This window comes from Ciconia boyciana, chromosome 5, assembly GCF_034638445.1.
Source record: "Ciconia boyciana chromosome 5, ASM3463844v1, whole genome shotgun sequence".
Classification (NCBI taxonomy): domain Eukaryota; kingdom Metazoa; phylum Chordata; class Aves; order Ciconiiformes; family Ciconiidae; genus Ciconia; species Ciconia boyciana.
The window spans coordinates 32,271,272-32,297,950 of record NC_132938.1 but is presented as its reverse complement, the minus strand read 5'-3'; the positions used below and the strand labels follow the sequence as shown (position 1 = coordinate 32,297,950).

The 26,679-nt window shown below is 38.2% G+C and overlaps 1 protein-coding gene across 6 annotated transcripts in view; it reads left to right on the top strand.

The window, feature by feature from the left end:
* Positions 1–26,679, top strand: part of DLC1 (DLC1 Rho GTPase activating protein) — a 237,199-nt gene that overhangs the window by 138,850 nt on the left and 71,670 nt on the right. The window lies entirely within an intron of this gene.

Sequence of the window (26,679 nt, the reverse complement as noted above, 5' to 3'; positions counted from 1 at the left end):
AGTGGTATCATTTGCACAATGTATCGATGTCGCCTCTAAGTATTTCTCCAGCTTTTTGTTTCTGTGTCATGTTACTTCAGTGCTATGCCTCCGGTGGGACTGTATGTGCTCCTCTCCTAGATGAGATAAACATCAGTTAAAAGAAAAGGAGCAGTGAATTTTGGTCTGATATTACAGTGCAAACTCCTTAGACTGAAGTGTGCTGAAGCATTTCATTTTGCTGTTAGGTCAGACCCTGTGCTTTACTGCTGTGATGTGCTTCAGTGAGTTGTGTTACGGAGTGTTTTGCAGCCAAGGAGTGTGCCAGTTGGAATATCTGGGCTGTGCACTGAGCGATTACTGGTATTTCCTCTGGCAAGGATTGCAGTGCTTTGAGCTCCAAGTGAGTGTCAGGTATGCCAGAGCTAGGCTTCTGAGATATAAATTACCACCAACTATATGGTTACAGTTCACATTTTTATTTTGACTTGCAAAGACTCAAAAACCCGAGGCAAACCATAATAGAGGGCTGGAGGAGAAGATAATTTAACTCGCTTTATTTTCCTCCTCTGTTATTGTCTGTCTGTTAGATTGAATGCTTCTCATTCACCCTGCTGGGGTTGTTACTTTTATTATTATGGCATTTAGAGGTTTCAGAAAAGGCAGCAGAAGTGCACAATGGGTGTGACATGCCAGAGGGATCACTTTGGTTTGTTTGTATACTTACAGTGGGGGCGGTTTATCCCGGGGGGTGGGAAGGAGGGAGGAGAAATGTGAATAATGATAAGATCAAGGATGAGATGACCAAAAGGCAAACTGTATGGCCTACTAATGTAAACTGAACTTTTACATCATTCTGCTGCACTTATGTTTTGGAGAAATAAGAGCAGCTAAGTGCATAACAGACATTTCTGATGGTGCGCCAATTCCAAAACTGATTACATCAGGTAATCAGGCAATGAGTGACCATGGCCTATAAAGAAACACAGGGGCAGAAACCTGCTTTAAATTAGAGCAACTCATAAAAAGCTTGTTCTGCCCACTGTGTTAGGGGCTGGATAAATTCTGTGCCTGTTCCCATAGATGGCAGAGGACAGTGAGTTTTCCGGGCAGAGGACCTCAGCTTTACCATTGTTGTACAGTAAAGCCTGACGGCCACAGGAGATGGGGACATTACATTTACTTTAGTGCTCAGCAGTTAGTCACAAACATGGCAGTGTTGTGAAAGTGCCGGACATGGCAGAGTTGTGAAAGTGCTGGACATTAACCTTTCTTCCATGGCAAACTGAACTGGGCAGATAGTCCATTTCATCTCTCAAAGGTGTGTTAGAAAACTGGACTTCTTTGGTAGCTTAAAGACTGCAGGGCATGGAGCAGCAGTCACAATGTGGGTCATGATGTTTGGGACATTGCTGAAACTCCACTGGAAGGAGAACCGAGAGGAAAGAAAATCTGAGTAAAAAGGCATGGATGTTACACAAATCTATAAAAGGGAAGCTGGCGGGGCCAAGTCAGCCTTTGTTTAATCTGCGTGTTGCCTGGTCAGCTGGACACTTGTTTACCCTGGCATTTGTTTCCATTCCACCTGCTAGAGATATTTCTGTGAATGCTTTGAAGTAAGCTTTTTAATTTATAGTTAAGTTCAGAATGGCATTTGCATCAACAGACTCCAAGTACCTCTGGCCTGTGTCCACGTAAGACAACTACTACCAACTGTCTTCTATAAAATTGTTTTCCTCTCATCAGTTCACATAGGAAAGCATATAATGGCATGTAATTTATACCTTCTGTATGTGACCTACATACGAAAATATGCAGGTTTTATCAGGATATGAAAAGGCCTTGATAAATGTATATATTTAACCTTGCATATGATTGTCAAATATTTGGGGGATAGACAACTGCTAATTATATTTCTTGAGACTCTGTCACATTCCTAGAAACGAGGAGTGAACGTGAACCCTTTAGCCTCTTTAGCTGCACTGATAAGAGTCAGCATGTTTTTATTCTACATGGCAGATGGTTATGAGCCGTCACAGTTTTTATCAATACAAGGCTTAGATGTTAGAGGACCCTTAAAAGCAGTGACAGTTCCATTCTCCAGGCTGTGTGGTGATGTAGGCTTGTCAGTCCACTAGTATATTTGGGCTGCTGTCAGTCAGAAAGTCAGAAAATCGTCAGGCCAAACCACCAATAAGCAGTGCAATATGGAGTAGAGTGCAATCAGGGTGTCTTCCCTTTGTGAATAACAGAGATTCAGGAAGAGAAACAAAACGGCAACAAGTCGTGTTGCTGTTCTGTTTGTTCTCCGGAATATCAGCAGTTTAAACTGCTGACTGCCTAAAAATGGTAAAGAAGGTTCATGACACTGAAATAAGAAATCCACTTAGATCAGCAATTTGTGTTATCAGGACACACCTTTAAAAAAGCACACAATATTTGTAAAAGAAAGAAGAAAATGTGAAATATGCATTCTTTATGGCATATTCAAGAAAAAGTAATCCAAAAAATGTTTTGCGTTTAAAAAAACTGCTAGCCTGCACACAGAAATAGCAAATCATGCAATATAATCTGATACAACCATCGAACAGGCAGTACTATCTACCTCCTACAAACACCCTGGGAAAATACAATGGAAAATGTCTTTTCCATTAGATCACGTAGTCTTAATGACACAAAAGAAAGGTAGCATTAGTCTTGGACAAAGAGTACCAAAAGTATTTAAAATGCTATTAAAATTGCATGGTACTAAAAAATTGTAGTTAAAGATGCTTTGATTTTGAGCGGGTGCAGTAAAGGGATGGAAATGAATACGGACTGTCCTCTCAGATCACCTCTGCATGCCGTCCTACCCTGGCCATGATGGACTACTGCAGAGCGGCACCCGCACATTGTTTTTGAACCCTAACACTAGGGCTGAGTTACTCCGTGTGCTGTCTCGTCATGTGGCAGAACAGCCTGTGGTTCAGCCAGCTGGGGCCAAGCACGCCTGTATAAATATGGTAAGGAACTGTAGTAGAGTGGCTTGCAAAATACCTGTCCTGAGGAGCAGTGAGTTGCAGCTCAGTGTAGTCACATCATGGTCAAACTACTTTTGATGGCAGCATGGCTCATGGTTTTCCACTCGGTGTCTTTTCTTCTCTTTCTTAGTTTACGCAGACAAAGAAAATCTAGACACATGTTTATAGTCATGTCTGGTGATCTTAAAATGTGGAAAATGAATCACTAAATAAATCACTAAACACAATGGAAGCATTTTCAATTGCTGGGACATCAAAAATGCCCAGTAGAGATGGGATACAATTTGGGGCAATGGAATGAACAGCAAAGAATAAGAGGACAGAATGAGACTCAAATTGCCAGATTCCCTAAATGGGCGATATAAAAATTGTAACTTTTCCTGTTACTACATCCACAAGAAATAGAAACATTTCCTTGGGAATTCCCACTTTATTCCCCTTGCTGATGTCAGGCCACATCCTCAGCTGGGAAGGGAAGCACATTCTGTCTTCTTCAGTGAACAGACCTCCCAATAGAGACCAGGATTTTATGCACAAGAAGGGCAGGAGAGCAGAGTGAGCTTCCCCAGAGCATGCAAGCATCATTCTCAGCTCTGAAACGTACATATCCTCAAAACATCGTAGACAGATTTCTCCTAGTGCCTCCACTGTTGGCTGAATTATCTGCATGATAGACTGTAGATGACCCAATGTAGCATTTATCTGCATTGTACTAAGACCCATTATGTCTACTATATGACATGACTAAAAGATCCTGGCTTTTTCATTTTCACCAGCATTTTTTAGAAAACATGATCAGACATTGAATACAACTGACTACTCATATGCCTCTTCTTTAAATTAATTTTTTTAATGATGAAAAAACTAAATTGTCTTCTGAAATATCTGATATTATAGACAAAAACCAGAATGTGTAGGTAGTCTAGGTTTGTTGAATTACTGCCAGTTTTGCTGCAGTGGCTTAGTCACTGAAAATCTGGGGAAAAACATTACTCATTTGGCATTTTTAAAATAAACCTTCAACTTTTCTATTTGAAATTATATTATTTATTTACCTACTTACCATTTATCATTTTCAATTATGTAATTTTTTTCTTAATTAAAGTTCACTACAACTTCCCAATATTTCATTTATCCCAGAATTAAATTCACTTTGTACCTTTTGGCCCACTAAAAAGAAAGCAGGCTTTTGCCACCCTTGTTTTTTCTTGGTTTTGTTTTCTGTTAATTGCCAAAGAAATGAAAAATGACTCATTTGCAAAGATCTGTTACAGACCACTTCTCATTATGCCTACTTTGCTAGTGTCTGAAACATCTGGAAAGATTATATATGTCCTTGTAAGTTATTGCTAAAGATGTAGCCACAGAGAGAACTCTGGGACTGCAGAAAAAGTAATTCCATCAAACAGTTCTTTTCCATTTAGATTCCTTTCAGAAGACTATCAGTCAGCTTTTGTTTAGTTTTCATGTTTTTAATAAAGGCTAATTAATTTTGAATCTACTTATGAAGAGTTTCTTTGCAGGTCTCTTTGAGCAGACCCTTCATTTTTTTAATTTATGATGATTAGCTAGAATTATATCATTATTTAAGTTTTTCTTACTACTGGCCATATCAATCTTTGCATGACTTGTCTAGGATCACTGGGAGCATCTGCGACACACTATCTTGCTGAAGGTTAATTTGTTCTCCATTATCAGCATCCCTACATTTTCATTGCGTTTATAATTGCTGTTTTCTCTTATACTTTCCCCTTAACTCTGATGCCTTAAAACATGCCTTTTTATGGATTGCAATATCTGTGAGTATAGGACTTACTCATTCTTACATAATTCCCAGCTATTGCTTATACTTCCAGACACATATACAGCTATCTATAGGAAGTAAAGGAAGTAAAGAAGGGAATTTTCATCCTTGGGAAATTTTTTTAAGCCCCAGGTTAAGGTAAAGCGTTTTGCATTACATTTTACCTGTCCCTAAAATTTATACTCATGCAGAAGAGAAATTACTGCTTTAAGTGTTTGCTTTGTTCTGAGATTGGAGAAAGATTTACAGTGTGTGTAGGTGAAATAAGGTTTTAGAAAATTGATATGCTGCAAAACCTGAGACCATTTGATATATAGCTTCAGATATGTCACTTTTTGGCTATATCAGCATTTTTAGGAAATTACTGACCCCCGATCTGGAGACAACCTCCTATAGGTTTGGTGCTTTACTCAGGCTATTATACAAATATTAAAAATAGCCACTTGCCATGAGGTAGAGAATGATCTGGTATTGATTTGATATGTATTTGTAAATAGACTGTAATTTATGGAAAAGAAACAGGAAAAGAGTAAACAAAAATTGTCTGATAACAAAAGAAGCTATTTGTATAATAAAGCAGGTACAGTATATCTAGTGCAAAACATATTAGTAATTTATTTTGGTTGAATAGTTAAATATCTTTATCATGTTAAAGTTTCCTCCTTTTGAGAGTGCTCAAGAGTTTTGTTGTTATCCATGTAATTACTAAACAAGCTTGTAGTGTAAGCAATTTTTGGAGAAGATATCAGTTTCATTCATGTGATTTATAATTCTTCACATCTTTCAGATTCAGACATTAAATGCAATCAGAAATAATACATTTCATCCGCAGCATATGCTTGTCAATTTTTTTAAAATATTGCTACCTGAAATTTCCAATAAGATATATAGAGTATTATATGCCTTTTTTAGCACTAGTGTTTTTATCGTGGAATGACTGGAATTCGGTTAAGGCAAAGTCCTTCAGTCAAAATCCTCATTCAAAATGGCATTTGGAATTAAATGCATCATTAGGTTCTTATTCCATGTTCTATTTTTTAATTTCTCTCCCTCCATATGAAAATGTAGAGAAGTGCCAGAAAGATCGTAGCTGCCCCTAGCACGATTCTGGTGTTGTTTATTTTCAGCTGCTGGAATGTCTTGTTTCCAACACCCTCGTGCTTCTAATTTGAAGTCTGATACCAATAGAGGTTGGAGCACTCACAGGGAAAAGAAAGTGCGCATACTCCGTCACCTTGGATATTTGTAATGGATATTTTCATAAGGCAGAGCTAAATTACACTGCTGGGGGACTGGACAATTGGAAAGTTTTATTTATGACTTTCACATTTTCCTCCACTAGTGAAATTTAAAACATTTATTTCATGGAGCTCCACCGTCATTTCTGTAATCAGGCTACAACAATGGCACTATTTTGTCCAAGTTTACAGTAAGAAGTACACAGTATGCTAAGCATATTATGAAAGTGGTTGCTACAAAATCCTCGTGCATTCAAGTTACAACAGCTGGAGGGGATTATGGAAATACACCCTTTTTTCAGCATTCTGCTTTTCCACAGTCATCGTAGCCAATTCTAGGACTGCAGCAAACAGCCAGCAGCCCATGTCCCGTCCTGTGCCTGGGATTTTAGGGATGTGCATAAGACGAATTCCGTCCCAGGACACTTCAGCATTTAGGAACTTTTAGAAATCACTTTCCTGCTTTCCTGGGGACTCCAAACTGATTCTTTATAAGCATGGGTCAAGGAGGGAGGGAGCACACCCAGAGCAGCCCGCAAAACATGTCTGAGAGGAACTAAGCGGTTGTGTCGCTCCGCAAACGGAGAATGAGCGCCCGAACGTGAAAAACATCACCGTTCCATCAGGCAGCTTGGACATGAGGGGAAGGAAAAAACCAATACACCTGGCAACCACCTGTTAGGAAACCAGCCTCATCATTTATACTTTTCAGCATGCAAGGCTTGTATGCGGTACATGTTGTCAGAGGGGGATTAAAAATGAGTGAGAAAGATGAAAATTATGGTCTGCTCTCTCCAGGTCCAGTTTCATAATTCATCATTGTGGATATTATTAAACTCTAGTCTTAAACACTGGATACCACAAGATAAGCAGCATTGTGTCTCTGCTAGAAGTGTCTCCTTATGACAGACAACCGGGAGGCCTCCTCTTCTCCTGCTCTTTGAACATTCGTATGCACTTCCCAAAAGTGGGGGCTCCCGATTCCCAGACCCGGCTCCCCGGACTGTATATTCTTTCAGCACCGAGCAGACATTTCGCACATCTGAAAGACTATTATATATATGAAACATTCCTAAAAACTGCTGAAAGTGCTGAACTGCTTTGTGTCTGATTGTTTGGAAGGAGCCTTGCTCACAAAATATTTCAACTGCTACAGTTCTGCTAACATCTGGACATCTTCCTTACGTCAGAGGTGGATGATGAGATCCAGATGCTACGACTTACTGATGTTTTCATTAACTTCTTAGCAGTTTTGTCTTTGTTTTGTTTACCAACTGCAACTTCTTAACTCCAACTCACATATGTGAGTGTTACTGAGGAGAGTGGGGAGAAGAGCTGGAAAGGAGGGGGGCAGCCAGAGAAATGAAATTAGTGTTTGGCCTACATCCAAAATAACTCATTTCTCTTATTACAATGTGCTGTTCCAGGATATGCAGCCTGTGGGAAGGTCAGCCCCAGATGATAGGAAACATTTCGCCAAGCTGCTATTTTCAGTAAAAATGAGCTATATGATTTGGTAATTATGTTCTAATTTAAGAGTAAACATGTTAAGCTATGAAGACAACAGGAAATAAGGACGTAAGATAATATTAATGGCAACCTCCTGAACTTTGCATTTACAATCATGCCTAAACCTATTTGCCATATAGAGAATATTTATTACTCTGAGGGAATGCCACTATTGCAGCAGACACAGGAGGGAGCCCAGTTATATTGTAGGCTACACATTAGGAACTAGCTGAATACTTCTTTCAAGGAAGATGTTGGCAATAAATGGAGTACGAAAAAAAAATACAGATCCAAGCAGCTGTATAGCATCTCTGTGGCAATAAATGTTTTATATGTTCGCTAATTTTATATGATAGAATTCCACTTACAAGAATTTCAACCATTTCCAAAGGCTAGTTCCTTCAGCTTTTTCCCACTGAAAATAGAATTAGTGCTGACAGAACAGCCTCCCTTGCAATGCACATCCCATTAAAAGGCTGAAGTGGAATTTCAAAAACTGACTAAACTTGCATTTTGCATTTCATGTAGTTATGCAGTTAAATTTGAGGAGGGCAGTGAAAGAGAGAGAAACATCAGAGCACATTGATTGTTTGATGCTGTTATTCACTAAACATTGCAGCATCCTTAGCACTGTGTAAGAAACTGAGATCAAGAAAGTCCTGTTTTGAAGAGACTATAATCTGTAAAACAATCACTGTCAGTGCTCGGTGGGAGAGGATAAGTTCAGAAGTTATATGAATATATTTATTACATACCCAAAAAAATGCAGCGGTCACTCAGACCAGCACAGGCAGAGAACTTATCAGTCCGCTGAGCTTCCTCCTGCAGTGCCATGTTTACCAGCTTGCAAGGACCCAAGGGGGGCTGGGGCTCTGTGGAGGACTAGAGGAGAGAAAAAATGAGGCAAATTCTCCCAGTGCAGGAAGTATCTCACTGTACCAGAGGTTGCTCATTGGTATCAGTATTTCCAGACTGTGAAAAGGTCAATTAGCAGTATAGTTTATTTTTGGAGTTATGGATGTGTTTGCCTGAGGGTGCTCTATGTGCACATAATCTGTGTTAATCTTATACAGAGGCAGCTAATAAAAATAATAGGAGAGAATGTTTAGGCAGATTCTACTTCCAAGGGGTAAATCAAACATGCAAAAAACAATGAACAAAATAAGAAATGGATAGCAGCTATCTACTCAGTTACTTGGACAGCAGAAAAAAAAACATGTAGCACAAGAGGGTAGTGAGATCTGAGAAGAAATTTTCAACATAATATATTAAAAAGTTGTGACCAGATGTGCATAGAGGTTGCAAGGTATGGTTTTGTGACTTCATCCTACTTCTTCACTCCCCGTCTCTCATGTGACTTGACTTTAGTTACATCTTTAATTTCTCATGTTCTCTTGTGCGATAATAGAATAGAGCCCATCCATGACTGTAGCTTTTGGGTTATACTCTAATATAAATTAGAGTGGTTTATGTTTTGCAGTTTCTGGCAAATAAGGATGAGCATTTTGCACATTTCTATTTTGCCAAATAGAAAGCCGATTGCTGAAAAGGCATAGGGACAAAGGAAAATCTGCATTCTGCTTTTCTCTTGTGCTTTCACTTTTTCAGGTCTCTATCGTGTATCAATACAACTTCATTTGGCAGAGAGATAAGACAGAACCAACACAAGACTATGTACAGCTTTAGACTAAAAGCTGTCTCTCTCTCTCTGTTGATCCTCCAAAAGGCTTTTAGTCTATATCAGTATTCTGAGAAGCTCATGTTCAAATTTCGCAGCATCCTCTCAGAGTTCCTGCCATGTTACTCTTGCTACTTGATGATGAAGCTCTATTTTGGCAGCCATCCTACAGTAGCAAAGTATCTGCCACCTGAGCTGAAGTAACAACTGGCCTGCCCTGGTTAGCCACAGACAAGAAGGGTTTGGCACATGCCTTTGCTTGTCACTGCTAGTCACGGCAGAAAATCTCAAGGTATTAAACTGGCTCTGGTCCGTAACACGGAGGAAAATGGAAATTTGTGTTGTCTGGTGTATACTTTATATAACATTAAATGTACGAGACGCTCTCATTTGCTTTTACTTGGTTCATTAATCTGATATTCTTCAAGGCAGCTGAATCCTTGAAATATATAAAAGAAAGTTTCATTTTTAAAGGCTAGGCAGTAAGCAGTTTTCTTCTAGCCATGATTTTTGTATAACATGTCTTCTTATCTGCACTTGTGCTTTGCAATGTCATTTGCACATCCCTGCAGTCAGTGTTCAGAGTTGAGGGGACAGAGACCCGGCTGTGAAGTGTTCCTGGAAGGCTGGTGCAAAAGAAGCCTGGCCTGGATCTTTTGTTTTCTCTCCGTATCTGTCACTTGTCAAACATCTCTATTTTGCCCTCAGAGAGGTATGCAGCTTCCTGGTGTTTTGTGTTTGCCTTGATATACTAGCTCTCATCATGCCTACTTCTCTTCGTCCTGAACACTTTCATTTAAAGATGGCAAATTAAAGCTTCAAGCATGTGAGATTCATCTGCCATCATGTCTCTGCAGATCAGTAGTTCAGCAAATATTTCTGGGTTTTGCTGAACCCTACACAGAGATGAACTTCAGGGAGCACTGCCATACACAACCATGTACTAAAGTGACGAGAAAGCACAAATGTTTTCAAATGAAAACAACTTTCCTGAGCAGCCTGGAAAGAGAGGTTTGGGTTACTCTCAATTAGGTTGTTAAAGAGTAATCAGCAATTTGGAGGGGAAAAAAAAAATTGGGTGATCTTGCTGGAAGAAAGAGAGTTCAGATTAAAATAAAAGTGTGGTAGGTTTCAAAAGACAAAGAAACCTTGGATAGAAATTTTGAGGACAGTTGCATAAGTCAAGCAGAACACTGATTTTTTCTCCCACTGCTTTTAACTGATGATGCAGTGACAAAGATTCATGTAATGGATCTGACGAAGAAAAACTCTAATTTTGTTCCTAACATGAGAAGGTGCTGCCTAAAAATCTCTAACTGTGCAGAACCAGGAGAAACCGGATTGTGATCAGACATTTATGTTGATGAATTTGTTTGTTTTTCTGCTGTAAGAATTTGCTGAATGGACATATCCACAATTCCAGCTCTTTAATACCAAAGTGCTGACCATATTCTTCTGCGCACCACATATTTTAGAAACCTAAGAACCTAATGAGACTTATACTATTGATAAAATCCTAGTATTCAATCTTGTAGCCAGAATTAGTGGGTTTTTTCATAGTTGTATCAACGAAGAAAAGGAAGATGATGTTTCCATGTGATTTTTTCAATCTAGTATATATTAGTACATACGGTGCATACATACGTAGATATATGTATGACTCTTACTATGTTGATTGGCCTTTTGGATTTCTATAATAGGGTGAAGTGAATGAGATAAGAAGCATTCTTAAGCAAAAATAACCCTGTAGTCGGAATTGTTAAGGTTCTCTACTAATGATTCTTTCTTACCTTTAGATCTAATTTTGGGGTCAGTCCAGAGTCCCCTGAGAGATCTTTGTGCATTGTGAATTCATCTTCTTGCATCTCAGGTCATATGGAATAGCCATGGTTCCTTTTCTAAGGCCAAAAAGACTATTATGATCAACAGCTCTAAACTTCTACATTATAAATGCCATAAAATGTCACAGTAACTTGCACATTATTTGAGAAAGCTACATATTTTATTTTAAAGAGTTCAGATACCTATTTTCTGAATTTTAATACTTTAGTAATATCTTCTATAATTTGATTTTGAGCCTTTTGTTCATTGGAAGATAAAATTATCTGTGGTCTGTTAGGACCCTCAAGCAAGCACTCAGATACTTCAAGCAGGAGGGAAAATGACTGCACAAATATTTATCACTGGCATCAGCACAAGTATTATAGAAACACAGGCTCCTTGGCTTATTTCCCAGCCATGGCAGCTTTTAAGAGAACTTGAAGCCACTTTTCAATTTGAGTCTGTTCTTTGAAAGTACTTGGTAAAATCTGTTCCATTGCTTATGGGCATATATTGTCATCTATAGGCTTTAAGGGTTTGGCCTGCAACCTGACATAGTAAAATATTACATATGTTCGCTTTGTGTTATTTTAAAAGAAACCTCCTTCTGTACCTGTTAGAAATGTAGAAGTGTAGTGAAGTATATGCACAGTTATGTTCCATGGTATTTTAACCTCACTGAAGCTGACCAGTGTATAATCCTCTGGAAATTTTCTCTTCAACTGGACTGATATGCAGAACAGTTGAAAGAATGGACATACAGTGAAAATGAAAAAAATGAGAGATTAGATTAGAAATGAAACATCTCAATTTGTTGATTGAATAGTAGATGTTGCCAACTTGAACTTAGCTTGGGAAGCTTTGTAAGTATCTTGTAATAGGCTATTGGACGTGAAGCAATAAAGTCAGATGATCTCAAATGGAAATACTTTTTCATTGCAGAGAATTTAATAGCTTATGTCTTACTAGGAGCAAGGAATTTTGCTGATGTGAAAGCAACAATAACTTCACTAAGGAAAGAATGTAGTCCAACAGAAGAATATGAACAAGTTGAAGATAGGTATTTTGATGAGATTTCAAAGATCAATAAAAAGATAGTCCACATTTCTTAATCTTTCCAACTACCATGAGAAGCAGAAATACTTCAGCAAGCCTACATAGAAAAGCTTGTAACTTGTACCCTTGCACTTAACTGCCATTGCAGCATTTATGGGTGACCATAAAACCTAATTCCTTTCCCAGCATCCCACTATCTGAATTCCTACATTGTTCTCACTATCAACCCATCAGATCTATGTATTTAAGAACAGAATTAACAACAAACTCCTCTCTATTTTTTTCCCTCAGACTGCAAAAAGCAAAAATGATTGCTAAGAAACTTGTTTTACTTCTTTCACAAGTCCATATTCTTCTTCTATATTTTAATTAGTAGTATTTATAGTACTTCTTTTGCTCATAAGATATCTTATATTGTAATGTCACCGGGGTTAGCATCCTCAGACAGCCCATTTGAAAGTTGAAACCAGTAGTTTCTGATCCCTGAGCCCACCACTGCTTTTAATAAGATCTACTGAAGCTGTTAGGAATTAAAGGTCATTACAGCTTTGTGTATATTTGGGCTATTTGGCAAAATTAGCTTGCCATGGTGGCCTGATGGGCAGTGATGAGCACATCTGGTTCCATTTCTTTGGAGCTACCACAGCAAGATGTAATTTCAAACATGAGGTTTCAGTATCCACCACCTGGGGAAATCTCCACAGGGATTTAACTCTTCTCTGCCCCCTTTATTTAAGATCATTCACTCCAGCTCTTCCTTTGTCTTCAGTGCATCATACCATTTCATTCCCATCATTTCAGTTTTCTGCCAGGGGCCAGTTCCAATGTTAGGTACAAAATTGTTCGACACAAGGATAGACAACAACCATGTGTTCATGCAATGCCTGGAACAGGTGCTGAGCACCCTCTAATACATCTCTCCATACAGTGACAGTGCTGTAGATGAAGTTTTGCTTGAGGACAGAGGATTCATAGCAATAAGCAAAACTGACTTTTTTTCTGAATGGGAGAAATCTTTTATACTGTACAATGTGTTACAAGAAAGAGATCAGAATTAGACCAGCAGGAAAATTTATCTTAAAAAAATAAGAGTATTTAAAGAAATTAGCTAAGTAAAAATATTAGAAACTATGATTTTTTAATGTCTTTTATTTCTATAGGACTTTATTTTAAAGACAGTACAGTTAAAATGACAACTCCAGTACCACAACAGGCACAGCAAAAAAAAAACCCCACAGATGACTACAAGCATATTTTGATAACACAGTTTCTTAGTGCTTAAAAATACATGTAATTACTTTTATTATGAAAATGGTGCCAAATTTAAAATATTACTAAATCTACTGTTCTGTACATCTTATACTTCTCTCTTTTTTTTTTTTTTTTGTTTTGCTTGTCACAATTCATTGAATTAAAAAGGCTTGAGTGGAAATGAGGGGCAACACGGATGTTTGGCTCTATGTAGGAGTACACCAGAATTTCCATTGATATTTTCCTGTATTCTCAAAGAAGATAAGGTTAGAATGCACATCTGCCTGTTTTACCATTAATGCTTACTAGAAAGCATGAGAAATATAATAAAATATTTTTCAGAAATACAGGAGGAAAATATAAAAAACCGGTTCATTCAGCTCCCGGTGGGGGTGTGCAGGGTATGAGTACAGCTGCTGCTCCAGAGAGCTTGCTGTCTCACATGAGGGTACAGGAAATTTTCTTCATGCTCATCTATAACTCTATCCTTTAGTTACTGGCAGTTACACAAATTAATTCAGAAGCATTTTTGATGTGATGTATATATTTGTGTGTGTGATAGTAAAAGGCTTCAAACATTATTCTCACTCACACTTGAGCCCTTTTAACAGTGCCTTGGTAATACTCTGCCCCTTTAAAGTCCCTTTAAATTCAAGGTGATGGTACGAACAGCAATGAAACTCCATGCAGCTTTAGAAACCATCCTTCTCTTTGCTCAAGGTGAGGATGAGCACTGTACCATAGCGGTGGCAGTGGCTGGAGGTGTGCTGCTAATCACAGCATTTTGGGCAGAGCGGCTCCTTTTAAGAAGAGAATATAACTGCTGAACCTCTGCAGCCGGTCACGGATGTGCTCAGCTGGCAGCAAGTGTGCTTCAGCTTTACCTTACTCGTCTCCCTGTGGGGCCAGGCAAATGAAACTCTGATCTCTTCGCCTACAAGCAAGCGAGTGTGAAAGTGGGGTTTCTGTTTTTTCCCCCACGAACTCAGCATGAGCAGATGGGTTTACCACTGAATTTCTCAGATGCAAGCGAGTGCACTCACACTCCATTGGGTGTGAGAAATTAAAGGTGGGAAATAGTCTTGCATGAAAAAAATACAGCAGGGCTCAAAATCAAGTTTTATAGTCAAAATGTAATTCCATTATGTGGCAACACAATAAACTTCCAGGAGAATCAAGATCTGGTTTCTGAGTCATATAACCCCTTTGCCTCTTGTAGCTTAATTTGAACTGGAGGCTTGTTTTAAATATTACTGTAGTGTTAAATAAATTGTAGTAAATTGAAATGTCACTATACATTAAAAAAGAAAAGAATAAACTATGCTGAGACATACCTATTAAGCAGACAGGTTTGTAAATTAAGGGTAAAAAGGGAAATTAAAGAGAGAAGCTCAAAATGGCATGCACAAGAAGACAAGACACTTGAACAAAAATGACATAGCATTAACATTGACTGGAGGAGAATGAAAGGAGCTCACTATTTAACATTACCTTCTGTAAAGCCTTGTGAAACAGCAATAAAACCGAGATTCTAAATAATCTAGTTATTTCAGCAACAGCTAGTAAACTAGACAAACAGCAATGTGGATGAATCTTATTTTACCTGTCTTTGGCATGACTGTTCACAGATTCTTAGCAGCTGCTACAGTAAATAGCACTCCTGAGAGAATGACCTTTAAAGCAAGCCTCTTTAAAATTCTATACTTTAAAATTACCAGGATTTAGGCACTCTGTCTTCAAAAAGCATTTTGTATGTACATCAGGACTGTCATGAATGTGACACACTGTGTGTGGTCAGTATAGGTCTTGTTAAATAGTGTAACTAGGTAAGCTAACTACATGCAATATACTATACTGATAAGTGTAATAGGAGTAAATAGGACCCCCTTGACTTATGCAAATAAGACATCACTAGTTTGTTCAGCCACCTGTTCGGATTTGTTTAAGTATTTCTCAGTATGCCAGAAATTACATTCACTTTGGTAGACTTAAGTTTAGTTTTCTGCAAAAATGATTCTGAAGAATTCTGACTCATTCTGAAGAATGATTTCTTTCGTCTCTCAGCTGAGTTCATTCCTTACAGATAAGCAAATATCAGCTCATCTAACAATGCGTTACCTCTGTCCTTGTCACCATTCACACTCTTTAAATATCATCAAGCAGTCATACCAAACTGTTTACAAAGATATCCCACTTATGGCCATAAGTGACGTGAGTGCTTTATAGCTCTGTATTTACAAGATATCAAAGTGGTTTCTTAGAGAGCAGTGCAATTTCCCTCCTGCTCTGGGCACATGAAATCAGTGATCCTAATAAACTAGAAAAGCCTCATTAATGGAAGCAACTGTCCTTTGTGAGTGAGCAGCAGAAGCCAGCAGATCAAAGGTGCCTCACTTCCTTCAGTAGTGTCTGCACATCTGTTTTTGTTATATCAAATGTGTGCTTAAGCTTGCTGGTTGACAACAACAAAGCTTTTTGCTATTACTGTTATTGTAATATATGCTGACTTCAGTTTGCAACCCATCTTTTTCTAAAAATATTTAAGCGTTTTAACATGAAGTTATTGGTCTGATTGATATAAGCTGTGTCTAAGTTTAACTAGGGTGTTGAAAGATGGGATGGTCCTCATCTGGCTATACTAGATGTAAATAAAAAGATTAGACAGCACTGTGCTGGAGTTAATTTTCCTTCAAAATAACACCAAAAGCTGATATTTTTTGTGACTATATCCAGCTGCAAACAAGCCCAGGACTTGATCTGCTATTATAACAGTAGATGTGCTCTCACTTTTGAAAAAGAGACAGAAATCATAAAGAATTATATAACCTTTGTGTAGTTTAAGAAAACCTAAATAAAATCATCATTTCATAAGATCTTATTTAGCTGGGATCAAATTTGAAGAGCTAAGTATTACTTTGCAAAAATCTAATTTATTTCCTTTTTTTGGAATCTGAGAGAACCAGTTTAAGTATTGAAATGTTTTCAAAATGTAGTGTTATTTAACAGTAATCTCTAAGAAATGCTTTTTTCCCTACTTTTTATCAAATAGGAAAAACTTTACACTACCAAAACACTGCCTACCCAACACCATTCTTACTCTTTTCTGTATACTTTTCCACAAAAGATTTTGTAGTAGATCATTCTTACGGAATATTACCCATATTCCGTAAGCACAGACTGTCACATGGTAGTAGACTGGTAATTAGAAAATGTACTAGAAGCTACTTTGTGGACAAATGTCTTAGTACTGAAAGTGGCCATATACATGTGGCTGAGCAGCCCATCAAAACTGTAAAACACTAATCTGATTGTGATGAATAATAATTATAATGAACAGTTACCAAAAAATGAGAGAAAGGCTAATCCAGTAATGCACTCAGCAAAATTTTGTCTGAGGGGACAGTAACAGGAGTCCTTTAAACTGTTCCCTCTTCTTCCATCTGGCATGCAGAACTGAGGAAGTTGATCAAATAAAATGAAAAATGCCACGTATTTTTGCATAGTACTGCACATGTGTGATTAAAGACAGTGCTCAGTGCCTGATGTTGGTATGACCCAACATCCACTTGAGTCCCGTTGACTCCTTCCTCCTGCTTTGGCAGATAGGTACTTACAGGATGATGAAATACTGCAAATCCCTGAGTCAAGTCCGCTCCAGCACTTCACGATCAAGCTTTGCAGTGCATTTGTTTCTGAGTGATTGCAGTACTCGCAAAAACAGACTCCTATTTACTTGTGAGAAAGTAGGAGAAATCTGAACAATTTGAGAAAAATAAATCTCTCATGTAAAACATGTCAAGAAACCCTTTTCTCTACTCAGGAAGGAAAACAGATAATTTTAATTCTAGTGTTTCTATTTGTAACCTAACATATTTCTTCAGCTAAAGAGGACAAGCAGTGACTTTAAATAGGTCTCCTTGTTTCCTCTTGTCCGTATCACTCCCTGAAGTGCTCTCCACCCTATCCTTGTTTGAGTGATATCCTTATTCATTCTTATTTATGAAGGTTAGGTCATCCAATTCATTTACAAAGTCAAGACAAGTTAACCAGGGCTTTAGACCAATAGCAAATGTTACATATCATATGCTCTAAGTACAAACTAGAAATAGCATAAACATTTATAAAAATGTTCAAGGAAAATGGATGCGTGAAGAATGTTTATTTGTTTGTTTATTTAGCTTTCCTTTGTTCACATGTCCACTTGTTATTTGTTTAAAAGAGAAAACTATACGGTTGTTTGATTAATACTACCTTTAGATAGCAGAGAGAATGTGTATATATAAAGCTGAATTTTTCTCCCAAAGGTGGAAATGATAGCCAAAGACCATCCTAATGGAAAACTGTTGCTCTTACAAGATTTATTCTTCACAATATGAACCAAGTATTGGAGGTAACAAGCATGTAAACTTAAATTTTGCAAGTAGTGATTCTAACTGCACTTCATTTTACATGCTTGTCTCTTAATGAGTCCAGAAGGGTCTGGGCTGCATGAATCTGAGTATAGAATTTAGGGTAGCATCTTACAAGCACAAAGCTTATCCTACAAATAAATTTGAGCATACCCTACACTTAAAAGGCTGCTCACAAACAGTGTATTTAAATTTGTCAGCAGAATTAAGCCAGAACCTGAAAGTATAAAAGGCATTAAACTGGTCATCTATGTGTTGGAAGTGCACATTTAACAATCTATATCACCCAATAAAATGAGACATTTCTTTTCAGCTATATCATGAGTATTACTTTAAATCCATAATACTTCTGTAATCTACTTTTTGTTTTCAGAACTGATCATTCTAATTTAAACCTAAATAATGGTGCTAATGGATATTCTGTCCTTAGAGCAGACTAACAAATAGCAATACATTCTTTTCATGAGGCTTCTGATGTCATTGGTTTTCACCCTATTTAGGCTACTAATCCCCATGACAGATTAGCAGTCTGTCTTGGATAGCAACATAATCATACATGAGAAAGAAAACGTGAAGTCTGGCTGACCTTTGGCAACTCTGTTAGATGCAGTCTGTAATCTATAAATATTACCTTATGTCACTTGCTATTCCAAATAAAAAGAGGTCTCCGTGTTCATGGTAGAGTAAGACTTCCTGAATGCCAATGCCATTAAGCTGACTTTGGTAAAGTTCCTAGGTCCACACTGCTGAGCCACATGTGCAAAAATAGCTATGCAGCTTTTTAGGGTAGCATTGGGGTATTGCTATACAGTGGCTTGCATTCCAGTAGTGGTGCTTAGGCCTTAGCTTGGGCACTTCTGTCTTAGTGATTTCACTTTGTCTTATGATCTTAAGAGAACTGAAAAATAGCAATAGAATCTTAGGGGGATCCCAAGTCATGTACTTATAAATTTCATGATTCTGTGAATGTTTTGAGAAGGTATAATGAAAAAGTGTCGGTTTTCCAGTGTATTACCTGTGCTCCTCTCTTCCCTTGATCTGGTGAACCTCAAAGTATCTATCCCTTAAGAGCAACTCCTACAGGCTCTTGTGGAGGACATAGCCAAGTATTGAGGATACGTGGTGGTTATGGAAAAGAAGGATTTGATTATGTTTCATTTAATACATTTTCAGATATTAAGGCACTTACTCTCCACTCTGTCACACTGATGCCCAGAGTCTTAATACTTGCATTAAATGGATGTGAACAGCCAGAACTTTTAAAGTGTCTCTTTAACCACAGTTACTTTTCTCAATTAGAGAAAATTATTGGCAATATCTATGACAGAGCGGATATGTGTGACTGACAAATCATTTGTTGCTTTGCACCTTTGTTTTTGTTTGTAAAATAGGCATGACCAAATAACCACTTTCTGAAACATAACTGTTTCTTGAAGGTCTTTTGACAGAAGTATTCACCAAGTTTGTCCATCTCATATCTTGAGAAAAGCGACTTTATTTTTTTTTCTACCAAAAGATGAGCGATTAGCCCCTGTGTTGGCATACCTAACAGAGTATTTAGTAGTGGGATGTGGCCTCTCCTGTCTCCAGTCCTCACTCAGCCTTCCCTGGGAAATATTATTCCAAGATAGTTTAGTTCAGGATTTATTTTATATCTATCAGTGTGATTTAGCTACAACCCATTCTCAGCAAGGGAACCTCCATATGCCATCTTCTACTTCCGCACATGTGCCAGCCTAGATACTGCCTGACAACACTGATTTTAGACGCTAAAAATTTCTACCCTTTCTCTAACTAAACATTTCATTTGAAACCCCATTGCACTGAAGGAAGTGGGAATTTTGCCAGGACTTCATCCTATCTGCTTTCTGAGACTACCCATGAAAATCTGCTATGTCACATGACGTTCCCAGTACAGCGTTGGATAGGGTATATCCTGCAGAAAGACACCTCTTGTAAACAAGATTTAGCAATCTTGGAGGGAATTTCCTGCTGTTGGTCAGATTGTTTTGAACACCATTGACCTTGCTGCAGATTTCTATTCTAAGAGCAGCTATTCATCTGTGTCCCATCCAGTTGCTTTGATGACAGTAACTGCTGGGGAGGTGGATAAGGAAATCTAGAGACACTCGTTCCAGTTGTGAGGCCTGCTGATAACCAGCCCAGACTATGCTCTGGCTAGTCTATACCGATTTAAACACTGTTTGGAAGGAAATAGCTTCACTGAGGAAGGAAGCAAGGGAATGCGGAAAACAAACCAAAAAAATTCCAAGTATAGCATTAACCTAGACCACATCATGTTGCCATTGTACTACCAATATTGCACAGCAAAACACAGGGCGAGCACACCTCAGATTGCAGCAAAAATATATTTCTAAACTGCACTGGCATTCGAGGCATTCTCAGACGCTCTTCAGATTGCCAGTCCTTATTAAGCAGATGAATCTGCACCATTTGTTCCTACTTTGCAAAGAATGTCACATTCCTCAACAAGAAAAAGTATTTCATACACTTGGGATTGTAATGACTGATTCATGGACAGTTTTTTCTGAACACAAGGAGATCTAGGCCCAAAAGCCAAACCATAGGCAGCAAAACAGACTGATTTATTTAGTTAGCTTCATGTCTTCTACCTCAAAAACTCTTGTGGCTTTTTAATCTCTTCTCTATAAAAATATATTTATGTAAGAATTATGTTTTAGTGGACTTAATTTCTGGAAAGTAATTTTTTCTTTGGTCTCTTCGGATGGTCTGACTTCACAAACCCCAAGATGTTTGTAATATAAAGTAGTTTTCATGTTGCAAATAATTCATAGCCCTCACATGCTGAAGCCTCTCCAAAAAAGTACCTAATCAGATCATGGAAATTTAAGGTAAAACACAGACAATCAAAAATTGCGTCTTGATCATACTGCATGAAGGGCATCTTAGTAGGGCTGATTTCTCCAGACAGTCTCAACATTTCATAGGAAATCTTTCCATTTTCTGTCTGTTTTACTATATAATGAAGAGCAGACTATGACTATATAATAAAGAACAGATGTAGTCTTAAATAGTCTGAAATGATTAGAAATGTTAAAAAATTTGCAAAGTCTGCATAATGAGGGTCAAACGTTTAGTAAATAGTCAATATTGTAATTTGATACTGAAACTATCAAGTGTATTACATAATTTTCAATACTTTAGATTCTTATGTAAAGAATAAAACAAAATTTTTATATAGTGACTTACTAAACACTTTCAAACAGCTCTAAAATAACCGAATGGATGCTCAACGTATCAGTTTAAGTAGGTATTTGGAACTGGAGTTCTGAGTCATATAAGCCAAACTCTAATTTAGTACCTTTTCTTTTATTATGTTTAACGAATCACTGAATGTAAACGTTTTGGTAGTTCTTCAGTGGAGATTCTTGATTTCAGCAAAAGCGTATTTCTTATTATGTCTTCAAATGGTTGTTGTTTTTAGTGGTAAAACTTGCAATGTCTTCAGAAACCCTCCACCAACAGTTATGCAATGACATCCCAGCTTTAATTTCATATCATGTAAGGTCTGGTTCAAAGGCTTACTAAAATCATTGAGCATCTTTCCACTGACGCACAATCTTAAGCTAGTGGCAAAGCTACGTCCTAGGTCTGCATACCTATGCAACTTTGGCTGAAACTGAACAAGAATTTCTCGCAGAATTGTGTATGGTCCCAACTCATGCTCGTATCTGAAATGAAAAGTAAATGATACAAACAAAATAGCTTAGACATAGCTTGAAACTGATAAGGTACAGCATGCAAAAGGTAGGGAAAGAGAAATTACATTTTATATTCTTCCTGAAAAGTTCTATGTTAAAGATAAGTACAAAAGGATAAGGATAAAATCTTATCTGAAAGATGAAGGAAAATACTCCTGTATTCAAAAGCAAATATGTTGAATTTATAATCTGGACTTCTTATTCTTCTCTCACATATAAGAATATTAGAGAAAATACAAAACATAAATTCAAGATGCAAACGAGAACTTGATCCAGAGGACAGTGAGGGCAATGCAGTGATAAAGGACAGCACAAAAGCAAACTTAGCCTATTCCATCACCCTTTTAATATTTCACCTAAGAGTCAAGCATTCAGGCCGTAGAATGTTCTCCAGTTACAATTAGGAGAGTAAGAACCAAGTTTAAACCTGTATCATGGATGTCCCAGTTGTTAAACAAATTCAAGAAAAAAACAAGTCTGAAGAACTCCTTTTGGATGCAATACAGATTTTCATCTTGGGTCTGCAGAATGCCCAGTAACTAATGTGACCAAGTTTTCTACAGCCAGAGACCACCTATTTTAAGAAGAGTGCATAACTTCTGTCTAAACAAGTTAGTAGAAGCCAGGCTATAAAAATTATTGGGCAAGATTTTAGTCTGCATTTTATAAAAGGTCTGACTACATAGGCTGGTGGGTCCCTTTATAATCCCTGACTAGTAATTCTTTATTTTTTTCCTCACAGTCCTATTGTAGATACACTGCACTGTCCTATTGTAGATACAAGAGGTCATTAGTGTATGATTTTCCTGAAATTAGTGTTTAGAAAATCTGATTGTTTTCCAGCATTTTTCATACATTTCTCTGAACACAGGCTGAGCCTGATCATAGCACATACTGGTCATGTGTTTAGCTGTCATTATATTGTTTTCTGTAGTTTAGGCTGAGATGATTAATTTAATCTGAAAGAAGTGACAGTACACTCCTTGGATGTAACTGCATGAAGCAGGTCCCCTTCCCACCACACTTTTATTTTGATCACCTCTGACCCTCCCTGCGTCATCATGGCATTTACGAAACAGGGAATTTTCTTTTTCACAAACCCTTATACTAAGAATAGATGGCTTTCCAGACATCTTTGTCCTTATGTCCCCCAAGGTCAGGCTGCTGAACGTTTAACCTATTTTGAAATATCTTCTACTGTTAGTATGCTGCATGAGCGGGACAGAAAAAAACAAAAGATACTCTCTGCACTTTCTTCTGTGGCATTTCCACCCCAATATAAAGCTCTCTGTTAGGCTTACATAGCAATCACCTATCATCTTTCCTTGTGTTTCTGCGTTTCATCACTCACTTTCCCTCTGGTCTTGCTGACACTCCCCGGCACACCTTCCTTGCAGTCACTTGCATGTCAGTCAGCAGCTGCCTTCTCACACGTCCCAGCCCCGCTGGCCACCTTGTGAAGTACTAGCAGATAGGGCTGTCTTTTTTTCTTTTAGCTTTTCTGCATTTTAGAAAGAAATTTTAGAAAGAAATCAGAATACTTAATCTTGCAAGATGTTGACCTAAAATGAAGAGGCATACATTTATGTATTACATAACACTGGCTTTCACCTTACCAGCAGATATTTATTTTATTAGACCTACAATAGTTGGTATAAATGCCATAAGGGTTGGCATCCTTCTAAGATCCAAGATGTTTTATTTTGTGCTATACTTGAGTACAGCTCTTTTGACAAACCTAGTAGATTACAAAATTACAGGTTTTTGAGATAACAATGATGCAGTTTAATGACCACTTCCATGGGAGAGTGTAAAAGAAACTAGAGAGTCAGGAACAGATGCACAAATGAATTAAAAATATTAATCAATAATGTTTAAGGAAGCAAAAAGGAAGCAGAATGACATAATATCTTAAATTACATCCTAATATATCCTAATGCCCAATTGCAGAAGATATGGGGACAGTTTTTGCAATAGACAGAGAAGAGATGTTAAGCATTTCCAGCGTGGGGAAGGACAGAAGAGGAAGGAGGATCTTACACCTCTGTGTCCATCAAGGAACCTTTAATGGTGGAATGAGGAAAGATATATTTCTGAAACAGCCTAAAATCTTGGACAGTGGTGGAAGGATGCGTAGATCACCTTACCAGCTAACAGGTATGCTGAAGTGGTTAAAGAAGATTTTAACTCATAAATATAATCCAGGGTGGTTTTACTGTCAGTGTTGCAAATTCACATGCTTTCTTGGCTAGTGTTAGCCAGAGGAGTAGGAAAGTGAAGAAATGGCCTATAAGTCACCCCAGACTTGACATACTGTACTTCTTCAGAGTCCATTGACTTGGAAGATTAGTAACGGTGGTAAAACAAGGGCTGCGTCCTTCCCATCCCTGCCTCTGTGCTGCCGTAAGTGTTTGTGTTGTCAGGTGCTGAGCTGGAGTAGGAAACTGAGTTAGCTGAAAATCAGTGAGGGTTTTTGGAGGCAGGGTTGATGTGTTTTGTTTGTTTGTTTGTTTGCTGTCAGGTTAGTTTTCAGCCACGGTGAGTCCTGGTCCAAGTCATTGTGTGGCCTTGTGAACTTTTGTGGCAGCACAAAGGCAGGGATGGGAGTGCATAGGTGGGGATGGAAAGCAGAGGAAGGAGGCAACATGTTGGTCCCAGCTCTCATGTATATCAGCTTTAAATGACCATGAAACTACATCCGCCTTTATACAGGTAAAAAAGAGTCCAGGACATGAGCACTGCTGAGATGTTACAATATATGGTCAGAAGTGCAAATGAGGTATCCCCTCCCGTCCATGGCCTCACCCCTACCAAAAGATCTGCAGCAGCATTTGTTACAATGAAGGGTCAGGATCTCCTGTACCCCATGTCATCCTCTTCATCCTTCATGTTGTCCATGTATATGCATTACTTAGCACATCCATTACACAGGATAAAATCTACGCTACAAGGTGATCCACAGTTACACTGCCTTGCAGTTAAAACATTCAAAGTAGATGTTAGTAGTTCTGTTGCAAAAATCTTCACAATGGATTTTGCAACATAATGCAATATATGTGCATAACTGCCTATGTCAGGCAGCTATGAGCCCTGTCATATGAGCCTAGAATTTTTTTTATATGATCTATGGTTTAAAATGTTATTAATCAAGTAAACAAACCAAATAACTCCTTTCCCTTTGAGACTCCTCATAAGCCGTTTTTAAGATAACTTGCCAGGTGAAAAGGATGATGTAAGTAGATCCAAAATAAGATACTCATCATTGCGATCCCCACCCCCCAAAAGTGGTTGTTAATCAGTCGTGTGCTACACAAGCATGCTGTGCTTACACTAGAGAAAATATTGCCAAAGTTCTTCCAATGTGCACCCAATAGTACAAGGCTCTTCAATTTTAACAAACACACTCGATATGCCAAGGCAGGAGGCCTGGAGTATTTGAGACACGGCGGCAGCGCCACACAACAATAGTGCAGTTTGTATTGCTGGCAGTACTGGCATACCACTGGCCAGAACTTCAAAAGTGTCCAAAAGACCAAAGAAACGGCTGCAAACAGAGAGCAACTTTAAATGCCCATAGAGTACTTTGAAGTGATTATTAACAATGCATCCCATAGCCCGAGGCATGCACAAAGTATGTCTGCACACCAAGCTGCTGAATGGAACAGGATTTGTTTATCAGCCCCTCCACCAAGACCACAGAGGCTCCCTCTGAAACAATTTATTCTTCTCTGCTCCTGCAGCTGAATGTGCCACAGGCATTTTCTGTGGGACAGATTCAGCTAATAAATGATCGGTTCACTGGAAGCGGTAGTAAGTCCTATCTGGAGAAAGCTGGGAGCTATCTTCCATGCCAGGGAGAAAAAGGCCCAAAGACAACCTCCTGTGTTTGTGTTCCCCTCCTGGCAACACTACTTTGAGTTTTGGTGGCCAAATGCAACTTCCATACAACTGCTGGCTCCCTGGATCTTGCAGGTGGGCAAAGAAGAACCAGGAAAGATCATCTGTACCATCACGAAGGGAATAGTAAGGGGCTTCCACTAATTACTGTTGAGACTGGTGCAAACCATTTCCCTTCTTCAGGCTTCTGTTTTACTGCTAAACTTTGACCGTTTTACTGCATAATGCAAGCCCAAGTCATGCCTCCATCATTTGTCTGTATGGTCTGTCTGTCTTTTCCTGGGACCCGGACAAAAGGCTTTCTAGGGCATGAATGGCTGCTTTGTTTCCCTGCTCTGAGGAGATCTTAGGCAAATGTAGTCAAGCTCCAAGTTGGGGGGGGAGAATAATAATTCTGGCCAGGTTTGTAGCCTTCAAAACCATAGTTGAATACTTTGAAGTTAGGATAGAATTTTTCCCCAAATCTTCTGTTCTCTGTGAAGAAATTACTTCAGCTGTGTGGCTAGGAAGTAATAGGCATGAAATAAGAAAATGACTATAAAGAGGATGACTTAGGATCTCACTCAAAGTGAATATATCCCACTTTAAAGCTCAGTGAAGAACAGAATGAATCTGAGAACAGGATTTATTCCAGAGGCTGAAGTATAAAAGACTCATTAATTACAATCTCTGGTTTTGTATGCCTTTTGAATACTTATTCATAACCCTGTTGCCCTATGGACAGATACTATATCAAGATATTTATGGCTAAAAGATACAACCAAGCCACAGAGTTGCACTGCAGATTTCAGGAAAAGGGGGATCAGTTGCATTTAGTTTGCAGTGTCCCTTTATTATTTAAGACTTATTTAGTTGGATAAAAACAGAACCAAGTTTTTTATTAGCAAACACTAACTTCAGCTGTTGCCTATCTGTTTCCATGTATTTCCAAGAGAAGTGAATAACAAATGTTTAAGCTCTTCTTTTTTTTTTTTTTTTTAATAGGAGAAGTTTAATATACTGCTTTAATCTGTGCTGCTACACTGAGTTCTGAACTACCTGAAAAGATTAGCTAAAATAAAATGTCAGCATTTGGTTTTGCTCAGTGGTTACTAGCTAACATTTAGGAGTATAAATTGATTTCAGATGGGAATGTCAGCTGCATGCTCTGGCTAGAAATGAAGATCTGACTCAGAGAGGTAGAAAAGATATTATAATCAAAATTTCTCAGATTAATTTCTTCCAAGTAGGGGAGTGACACCGAGGTGGAATTCATCCTTTATCCATTGCAGTAT